Here is a 10,591-nt window from a genome sequence, read left to right on the forward strand (position 1 = left end):
TTGGAAAATTATAATCAATTTTTTTTTTATTGTTTGTTAGGAATGCGCTTGACCACTATCTCGCCAGATGGAAAGCTGAGATGTGGTCTAAGATGGAACGCGCTTCCCTAGAAGGAACCTGTTCACTCTACGCTTACCCCCATATTGTAATTACATTGAAATTAATGTGTAATTCTTATAAGCCAAAGCACAATCATCAAAAACAACGGAAAAAATATTTTGAGGGAAACATAATATAATGACGAACGGTGGACTTATATTGACTGAATTATTTATAAAATTGAGTAGATTTTTATTTAAATCGTAACAAACATACAAACAAAATAAGAAGACTCTTTTTACTATTACTATTACTTAAAAAACTAAAAAAACTGGAAGGTGCCGATCACAATATTATGTCAAAAACAACAAATTAAATAATATATTATAGATGACCATTATAATCATATCTCTCTATTTAATTACACTATGCATCTAAGTTTCAAAATACAGTTCCAAGCGTCGGTATATTAAGTTATGACACTTGACTTTACTTGATAGTTACTGTTTAGTTAAGCCAATATAATATTATATAGTGGTTTATACGAACTGAACTGAATTTAATCATTAGTTTGACAGTTGAACCCGTATATTGGTCAAATGTTGGATGAAATTCTGTATATCATAAGCATTTTCATTTTATAATGTTTTTTTTTATTATATGGAGGTGTTAATCTATATGTACCTACAAATTAATTAATTTCAAATACCTACTTAAATATTTTTACCAAAATTGAGTATCTAAGGTAGGTTCATCAAAAAATTAAAACTAAAACACGTCACTTATATCCGTGCTCATCCATTTTTCATTTTATTCAGTGTATAATGGATACAGAATTTCATTAAATAAATTAATTTTATATAGATATATACCAATTTAATATTGGCCTATGTCTAAACAGATCTTACTGAAATAAGGCCAGAAATTCTTAGCCTATTTTTTTTATCCAAAAAAACAGCAAATAAATGTAGCTGTAGCTTATTAAATAAATATACGCAAGTAAATCAATTTCGTTTTGGAAAAAAAAATTGACAGAGCTATGTTAACATTTTTAACGAGCAGTTTTCTAATAATCTTCAAGATTTAACGTCATTTAAGTTAGAAGCTCGACTGGTTTATTCGATTTCATAGGTGATTATCAGATACAGAGTAGTTTGTAACAGAGGCTTTTCTTTTTTATTATTTTATCGTTTGTTTATTCATTTTGTATATCTATAATAAATAATTATGCTGTGGCCTAAATGATATGGATGAGAAATAAATTAAAAGGTTCTGTATAAACTATAAAGGTGTTTATTAGCGGAATAATTAAATTAATTGTTACCAACATTATGCTTAAAAAATTAATAAAAATCACACTAATACTATGGCCTCGTTTTACAGCTGTTAATGTTGATACCAAATAGTAAATAATTTCACCGTTTGCTTAAATTGCTTTAAGTACTGCACTCTATATTTTAATTTAAAACTATAAAAAAGCATTCAATGAAATTTATATACTTTTAAAAACGCATATCATAATTCAATATACATTAAATACTAAAATATTATAAAAAGTTATATAAAATAATCAACATATCTCGCTCTGTGTTTCATTACTCTGTACCCACCTTGTAATGAGCGTAGAGGGCTCAGTCAAACACTTATCAATTAAAGCTATAGGCCTAACGATTTACAAACATTCATTTATAATTAATTAACATCTCTAAATAGGGGTTTGCACATTCACACATAGTACAGATAGTTTTAACGTTTTTGTAACACCAATTAGGAATAAGGTATGGGTTTTGGATGCGCGTAGCGAATTATAAATTATTTTGATATCCGAAATATCTACCTTTGTTATAATAGAAAAATGTAAAGCTGAGGAGTTTGATGGTATGAACTCGCTAATCTCAACTTTCTAAGGACAAATTTCAAAACCTCTTGTTAACTAGGTATTCACCTTTTTTCTGAGGACACAATATTTTGAAAATTCTTTCACCATTGTAACTAAGAGATAGCGCGCACCAGCAACTTTGTCTCCGCAACTATTTTGTCTCTCCCATCCATGGGCTAGTATGAAAGTGCGCGCACGTAGCGACGCAATTCGAAAAATGCGCTCCAAATTTAGTATCTCGGTGGTTTTCAGGACAATTAAAATCTGTTTATTTACAATCAACATCAATGAAGTAATTAAAGTGTGAATAAACAGATCTCAGAATCATATTATTTTCAAATTAATTAAGACAAATCTAGAAATTGAAGACTTTTTTCGGATTTTAAACGCGATTTATTCCTTATATTATTTGGGGACCACAGTCTCCCCGTATCCACGCTCGCTGTAAAGTGTTCGAAACGACGGAGAAATAAAATATAATATATATACGGGAAAATAATATATAGAATAAATCTCGTTTAAAATTCGTTAAAAAGTCTTTAATTTCTTAGATGTATAATACTCACGTAAAATCAAACACTAGAAAATACTAAGACAAATCTACCAAACTGCAATTAGCCACCACACTGACACGTTATTTTTCTTATGTTTTAAGAAACCTGGGTCTCTATAAGTATAAAAAGGCAAAAGAAGAAAGAAATGAAATTATCCTTCCTAAACAAATAGCATAATAACGTGATATGATAAAAGAAACAATATATTATTATATTTCCGAGAAACGCGGGAAAACTGACAATGATGATTGACATCTGTCAAATATTGTGAAAATGGCTACCATCATATTAAGGGAGTTTTGTGTGTTTTCACTGTGGTTTTCACTAAGTTTATAATACAAATGGTTCTAGTGTGTTTTAAATTATGGAACAGTTAATATTACGGTTTATAGAGTTGAATATGGAAATTAGGCTTAGATATACCTTTTCTTAAATCCGACACGGAAAAGGGTAGCCTTCTGTGCCATGATCTGAAATATTATTATAATTTCGAATTATTAATAATATCTATTCATCTTCTATATAAAAATAAGTCGGGTTTCCCTTCCTGACGCTATTACTCCAGAATGCACGAACCGATTTCCACGGTTTTGGATTCGTTGGAAAGGTCTCGGGCTCCGTGAGGTTTATAGCAAAGAAAAGGTGTCTCTGGTAGCGAAACGGAGTTCGCCCGGTTTGCTAGTTATACATAAATGAAATAAAAAGATGTATGTAACCTTTTTCAAATAGTTTCGAAAGTGAATTTTACAATAATTTTAATTAATTTGCCACTTTCCAAAACGCTCCTCGCTCTAATAGTACCAACAAACACACACCTTTAATTTCGGCAGCATTGTTCAGACCCCTTTTTACCATTATAATAAACAAGCTACAATTAGGTAACAATTAATTAATGTCCCTGCATTATTCCAGTAACGATGGGTACAGAGAAATTGAAAAAACAATGACATACTAATTAGTACACTCTTTTTAACGACTTTTAAGAATTATTGTAAGTGAAGAGTGTTTTTGCGTACTCTTCTAAATATGTATTACTAGATTTCCGCCCGCGGCTTCGCCCGCGTTTTAAAAGGAAAACCCGCATAGTTCCCGTTCCCGTGGGATTTCCGGGATAATACCTCCTATTTGTTAATCCAAGTTACCCTCTATATGTGTGCTAAATTTCATTGTAATCGGTTCAGTAGTATTTCTGTGAAAGCACACCCCGGACACTCCATACAAAATGATTGTTTTGACAGTCACATTGTAGAGACTGCAAATGTGTGTGTTAACGCTTTATGGTTGGCACATTTGTGACTAGCGTAAAAAAAAATTCGCGTTTTTCTGATGAAATACATCCGTAAACAGCACAATATTTAACCATTTTCTACGAAAAACGATAATCACAAATCCAAAATAATAAAATTACTTTATGTCAATTTGATTAATGTTGTCAATCTTCGTTGCGTTTCGTCTAAGACGACGTTGGTATCGTCCTTGCGGGGAAATGGGTACCATAACATGTCTGATCGTGCGGGGTGAGGTAAGTGTTTAATTTTGGCGGGAGGCGGAGAGTGTCCGTTCTGTAGCGTTTAGCTACTATTATGTATTCTGTGGTGAAAGAGTAACAAACACACACACTCACATCCTCAAATTTCGAATATTATAATATTAGTAGGATTTATGTATTAGATTCCATTTTTATAGATATACATTTGATATATATATATATCAAATGGTTTTCTTGTCTTCGCGCCGCATTCTATAAAATAATTTAATTTTAGTTACTAAGCGCAATATCAACGTTTCATTAAAATCTGGTCAGCTATTTTAGAATTACCCTTTTTTATAACTAATCTAATTAATGGGTATTGTTTGTTATTTTTAAATTGTTCAATGACCAATAAAATTTTTGCGATATTTTCGAAAATGTGTTTTATTTGTATCTATAAAATATCAATTTATTATAGATTTCTTAATAAAAATAAATAATATTGCAACTAAAAATAATTCTATTACACACATAAAATGAGAAACATAGAAACCGACATTCTGTTTCATTCCCCCATATTGGGAACGGGGATGAAATTTTTCAAATGTCACGTTGAGTCAGACAAATATCAGCAAAGCTCTATTACACAGTGTTTTCACTTTTGAATTATCCTAGTATGTGTAAAATATTGTTATTTATTAACAGGGAACATTTATATTTAGTGTATCTCGTATGAAAGTTTTTTAGGATAAATCAAATGGTTGAAAGTAATAATAACATTTATAATCAAAAGATATTATTAGCATTATCATTTATTTAAAAACTTTTGATAAGAAAAATATTTGTTGGATTTCCTTGTATTTTCATCTAACATTTAAGTGAGAAAATAAAAAAAATATAAATTTATTTTATTGGAGGTGCTGGGATTTGAACCCAGGACTTTCAGCATGCGAAGCAGACACTCTACCACTGAGTTACACCCCCGATATTAAGATATGTGAAATTATCCTTATAATGTCGACATCCTAAAGCACCACCTATAAAAGACTTTCGGAACATCGTAGGAGGTGGTATCGAGCGAGTACGATAAGATGGTTGGTGCAAGATTTATATTAAGTGTTTTTTATATTTACATATATTAAAAAAAATGTATTTTATAATAGATTAAGTACGTAGAAATACTTTGTCTATCGAAAACAATTTTTCGTCAATAAATATCATAATTTTCTACAGTTATAAAGTTTACATGAACTTCTTAATAATTTTTTCAAACTACCCCCATTTCAAATATCGTTTCTACCATTTTTAGTAAAAAAAATTAGTGAATATTATCAGTTGAATTTACTATCAATCCGTCGAACCCCATCTGTTTCTACCTACAAACACTAAACATTCAAAACTAATTTGAGATCGGAAAGGAACTTTATTCCCTCCGTTTTACGATGTTCCTTATAGAGACAATCAAATTCTAAGAATACCGACGTCAAGGAATGTTGAACTGTTGTCGTAAAGAGAGGAAAAACTTCGGCCGAGCGTTGTGCGGAGGTTTGAGGTGCGAGCGAGGTACGGAGGCGATTCTTGTATTAAGAGATGAATAGCGATCTGATAAGTGAGTGATTAGTCTATGAGATATACTTTGAATCAATAATCTAATAAATAAGGTAAGAATATTTTAAAGTAAGGAAAGAAATGAAGGAAGAATTATTTTTGTTTAAGTAAAAGATGAACTCAAAAGCTACAGTATTGATTTAAAAACTTTTTTTAACTAAAGTTTAATATTTTTAGTAAATTTTTCTAACGTAGGTTATTTAAAAAATGTATCAATGTAAATGTTGCAAAATTTGAGGTAAGTATAAATTATTAGTCTTAGAACAAAATAAAGGACCGTTGTGAAATGATGATTTTGATATTTTGTAATAACTTCATTGTGAACACTACGACGTACCATATAAAGCGTAATCAATAAACATTTTAAGATTTACACAAATCATATCAAAATATACACAATTACGAATGTTCATGTTATTTTAGTATAGCTACCTATTTACTAATTGATACTTCATATCAAGTTCATCATATTTTCATTTGAATCTAGTTTCAGGACAAATCCTTAATCTCATAACTTGCACGGGCCTCATTAGAAGAATCTCATGGACTCAAACTATGGGACTCGACGTTTGTAAAACACTTCTCTTTCAGAAGGGACGAGTTTTTTAATGCTGAGCGAAATGGGGAAATTACGCGTGAATCGTAGAGATGAACCGACCGTGAACTTGTGATTGAAATGTTCAGGTTTTATTTGTATTCTATTATTGGATTTGTATTTTTTTACTAAGTGTTTTGTTGTGGTACTCAAAAAGTATTGGACGGATTTCGGTAAGTTTTCACAAGTGGAAAGCTACGTTATTCCTTACTGTTACCTATTTACAATAATGTAAATAAGTCCTAAGTTTTAAACCAATTTCTAGAGTATTGAAACAGGCAATGAACGCTTTTTACCTGTGCTTTTGGCGAATGAAACTGGTAGGCAGATGGGAGCTTTAAAGTTCTTTATTTATTGTGTTAATGATAGTATCAAAATGTAAAACACAATATACTTATCTATACTAATACTAATATGTTTGTTATTATGTATGTATGTAGGTACCTATGTATGGATTTCACGCATAAACTACTGGACCGATTTTGATGAAATTTAGCACAGACAATCTTTAGACCCTGAGACATAGGCTACCCTTTATTGCGAAATATATACCTTGGGTGAAGCCGGGGCGGACCACTAGTTTTACATAACATTATTCAAATTAAATACTTAATCTTCAGAAAATACTGCAATCAGTTAAGTTAAATTAAAACACTCTAAATTCACACAACCACTTAAAAAGCGTTCTCAATAAAAATAAAATTTATCGCTTTCAATGTTTTGGAGTAATTTAATAAAATGAGTCCAGTTATCAGCATAATCTAAGTCAGTAAAGTTGTTACCGAGTCGGTTATCTTTAACTCGTTCGACTAATCGCTGAAAGCTACCGTTAAAGGTGGAAATTCTGGATATTGAGGCCATTAAATATGCTAGGATAAAATTTAGAGCAAAAGTTTTGTGGATAGTTTTAATATTGTTTGGGCATTTTTTTGTGCAACCAATAAAATTAAAAAATAAATAAATGAAAAAAAGACGTGTGGCACTCGGGGACTGCCGCGGTAAAGCTATTGCATAGCATGCCTTCAAGCCACACCTCCACCCGTCGGAGTGGGGAGCGTGAGGTTTTTTTTCGTTACGGAATTTCTCGATTCGGTTCCCGCGCTTAAGGCCCGCGATAGAAGCTATGTAATAGCTTAAAATATCAATAACATTTAACATAATGCTTATCTACATTGTATCACATAATAACTAATGATTTAATTTCATCAGTAGTAATGCTAATGTATGACGTAGGATTTAATATTTCTTTATAAAGCATCATTTTCATCTTTGACGTGAAAAATGTTAAGAAGACGCGACTGAAGAAGAAAAAAACCACTTACACACTGAAAAAGTTATCAAACCTCCTGTAGAGTCATGCTCTACGCCTCTTAACTCTACAGGCCTTAACAAACTCTACACCTTAGTAAAATATGTGTATTATTTAAAAATCCACTATTTTCGTGGCCCCAAATCAAACTGAAACCAGAAACTTGGGGCCAATTAAAAGTTTTTAACAATTAACTGGTGGCAATGACGTTTTGTTCGCAGTAACTCCGCGCTCGCTTCCGCGAAGCTTTTTATAAGTTTAAACGATTCCAGGCGTTTCATTAACGGTTAGTGCATACGTTACGTAAAAATGTGTGTGTGTTAACTGATTTATAAAATATATTTAGACTAAATACCTACTTATATGATTATTGTGGACTACTTATTTGTTCATTGTTGTTTATATGCTTAAGTCCCTTAAAAGAAAAATGTTTTATCGTAAGGAGGATATGGTTTTTGACATTCTTTTTAGCATATTTATTTACAAAATATTATGGAAAATATATTAGCACCGTTCTTGTAAACTGTAGAATAATGAATCTGTTGACTTTATTTTAAAGCTATTTATTGTATACTAGCTGTACTCCGCGGAAAAGAACGTGCTAATCTCAGGAACTACTGGTCCGATTTGAAAAATACTTTCGTTATTAGATAGCCTATACGCTAAGACCAACAGGAGCGGAGCAATGCAGGTAAAACAGCAGGGCACAGCAAGCTTTTAAAAATGTAAATTATGGTGTGTTAAACTAACGAGGACTCACTATCCACAATGGAATGCATGTCAAACACTCTCAATTTAGCAAAATTAGTTATTCAGAACAGGACACACGTACAAAATAAATTACCCACCTAGTAGCGTTTGATCCCGTTTAAATTCACCACTAGTCGGGACAGCCGGGATTGGCCCGGATTATCCCAAATCCCGGGATGTCACCGCTCGGTGGCTTATCCGGGAAAATATTTTTCCGTCGAAAATATTGTTACATTTTTGCGTGGACCAAATTAAAGTGTAGTTTTCAGTGTTAGAAATTAGAATCGGACTATGGGAGTGTGACGTCATTTTATGTATGTGTGAGAACTGTATGTTACACTCTGTATGTGTGTTAAATTTCATTGTAATCGGTTCAGTAGTATTTGCGTGAAAGAGTAACAAACACACACACACACGCATTTATAATATCTATTAGTAGAATTAGAATAATATAAATTATTAGAATACTTATTATAAGACTTATTAATTATCATAATATAAAGTCGTTTCAACATGTTTAGATACTTGAATAAAAACTACACAGCCACTGGGTAAAACAATTTATTAATTAAACTATGAATAATTATTAAGTTTAATTAATAGAAGCAAAGTAATCATGCGATTGCATATTGAACAGTTAATCATAAACTAATAAAACTGTGTATCTAACTTTAACAAGACACAATGCAAATGTTTAATTACCTACTATTATTTGAAACTCAATTATAGTAAGTATTATTTTAATTATGAAATCAAATAACCCGACTGCTAATTTATGAAGCATATGTCACTACCAAAATTCTGTTGCAAAAACAACTCATAAATCAAAATCCGCCCAGCGGTTTGGGCTGTAGGGCGGGCCAAAGAAATATACATACATACACTCGAAAAACATTACCACCATCCGTCTTTCGCAGTCGGGTACAAAATTAACCTTTTCTATTTTAATCAGTTATTACGTATACATTTTAAATGCACTTCACCCCCATGTATCATTTCGACATACTTAAACAAGTTCATAATATCTTGAACAAATATTATGAACTAGTTTTAGTACGTCCAACATGAGGATTCCTCAGAGTAAATCTAAATGATAACATAACACAAACACAATTATATCTTACGTTATCCAGAGAGATAATATAATGAAAATAAATATGAAGCAATGCAGTGAGACAGGTTGTGTAAAAAGTGCTAGTATTTCTCATAATCAACACAGAACAAAGAGAATAAAAATAACAGCAACGCCGCAAAACACCTGACTTACACTGCGGGCAGAAAAATCGGCGAATCCTTTGAAAAAAAGTATGTTAAACTATTTGTGTAGCCTCTAGTCATAAGGTATATTAAATAATGCTAAACATACATACATTGAATGGGGAATATTCATGTTTTTCTTTTTTGTCTTAAATTAATAGTTTACTATTTTATAACGTAGAAAAAAATATTAATGGGCTTCAAAATACTCTAGATATTTTTAAAAATGAAATTCAAAACTTTTAAAAAATTTAAGCAGTTCAAACGCCGCCATTGTGCGCGCGCTTTGCGTGACGTCACATTTCGTTCGACCAGTGGTGGCGCGTTTAGGAAGTTTGATTTTCGCTCCCTTATTTTGCACTTTTTGAATATTATTTTAGGGGTTTAAATAATAAGTAAATAAAAAAAAAATCCTTTTCGTTATAATATTACGATAATAAGTATTCGAGAAAAAATATTTTAGGCCATTTAAAATTTTATGCATATTCCCTACTAGCTTCCGCCCGCGACTCCGTCCGCGCGGATGTCGGTCTTCGCGTGGATGGTTTATTTCTCCATTTTGAGTAACTCTGACAATGACATCTTATAAATATCTATTGGACCCAAATACGGCTAGGCCTATAATAATACGCAACGTGTGTTCGCGGTTCTACAGAACAACGTCTATGGATAACTGAAAAAATTAAGATTATTTTTTTTCTACGTATTTTTCCAGGATAAAAAGTATCCTATTTTACGCCCAGGATACTAAGGTATAATTATACCAAGTTTCATCGAAATCAAACCGGTAGTTTTCACGTGATGTCTTCACATACAGACAGACAGACAGACAGACAAAAATTTTTTTAATCACATATTTGGGTTTGGTATCGATCCAGTAACACCCCCTGCTATTTATTTTTTCAATATTTTCAATGTACAGAATTGACCCTTCTACAGATTTATTATATGTAATAGATTACTGCAAAATTTTGTGGTTTCCATAAAAAAGCTCTAGCATAGTAATGATGACGATTATACTCCACGATACCTTTCTACAAAAGACGAAATATTCACAAATCAATCATTAAGTTTTCTTGATTTTATTGCCTAAATGTAGAACTTCTTATTCCTTTATACTGTTATGTT

At 31.5% G+C, this 10,591-nt stretch overlaps 1 non-coding gene across 1 annotated transcript; it reads right to left on the reverse strand.

Annotated features, from left to right (window-relative positions):
- Window positions 1-4,856: 4,856 nt before the first annotated feature.
- Window positions 4,857-4,928, reverse strand: Trnaa-cgc. The gene has a single exon. It is a non-coding gene; the product is annotated as a tRNA-Ala (tRNA).
- Window positions 4,929-10,591: the final 5,663 nt, after the last annotated feature.

This window comes from Colias croceus, chromosome 11 (genome assembly GCF_905220415.1).
Source record: "Colias croceus chromosome 11, ilColCroc2.1".
NCBI classification, from domain to species: Eukaryota; Metazoa; Arthropoda; class Insecta; order Lepidoptera; family Pieridae; genus Colias; species Colias croceus.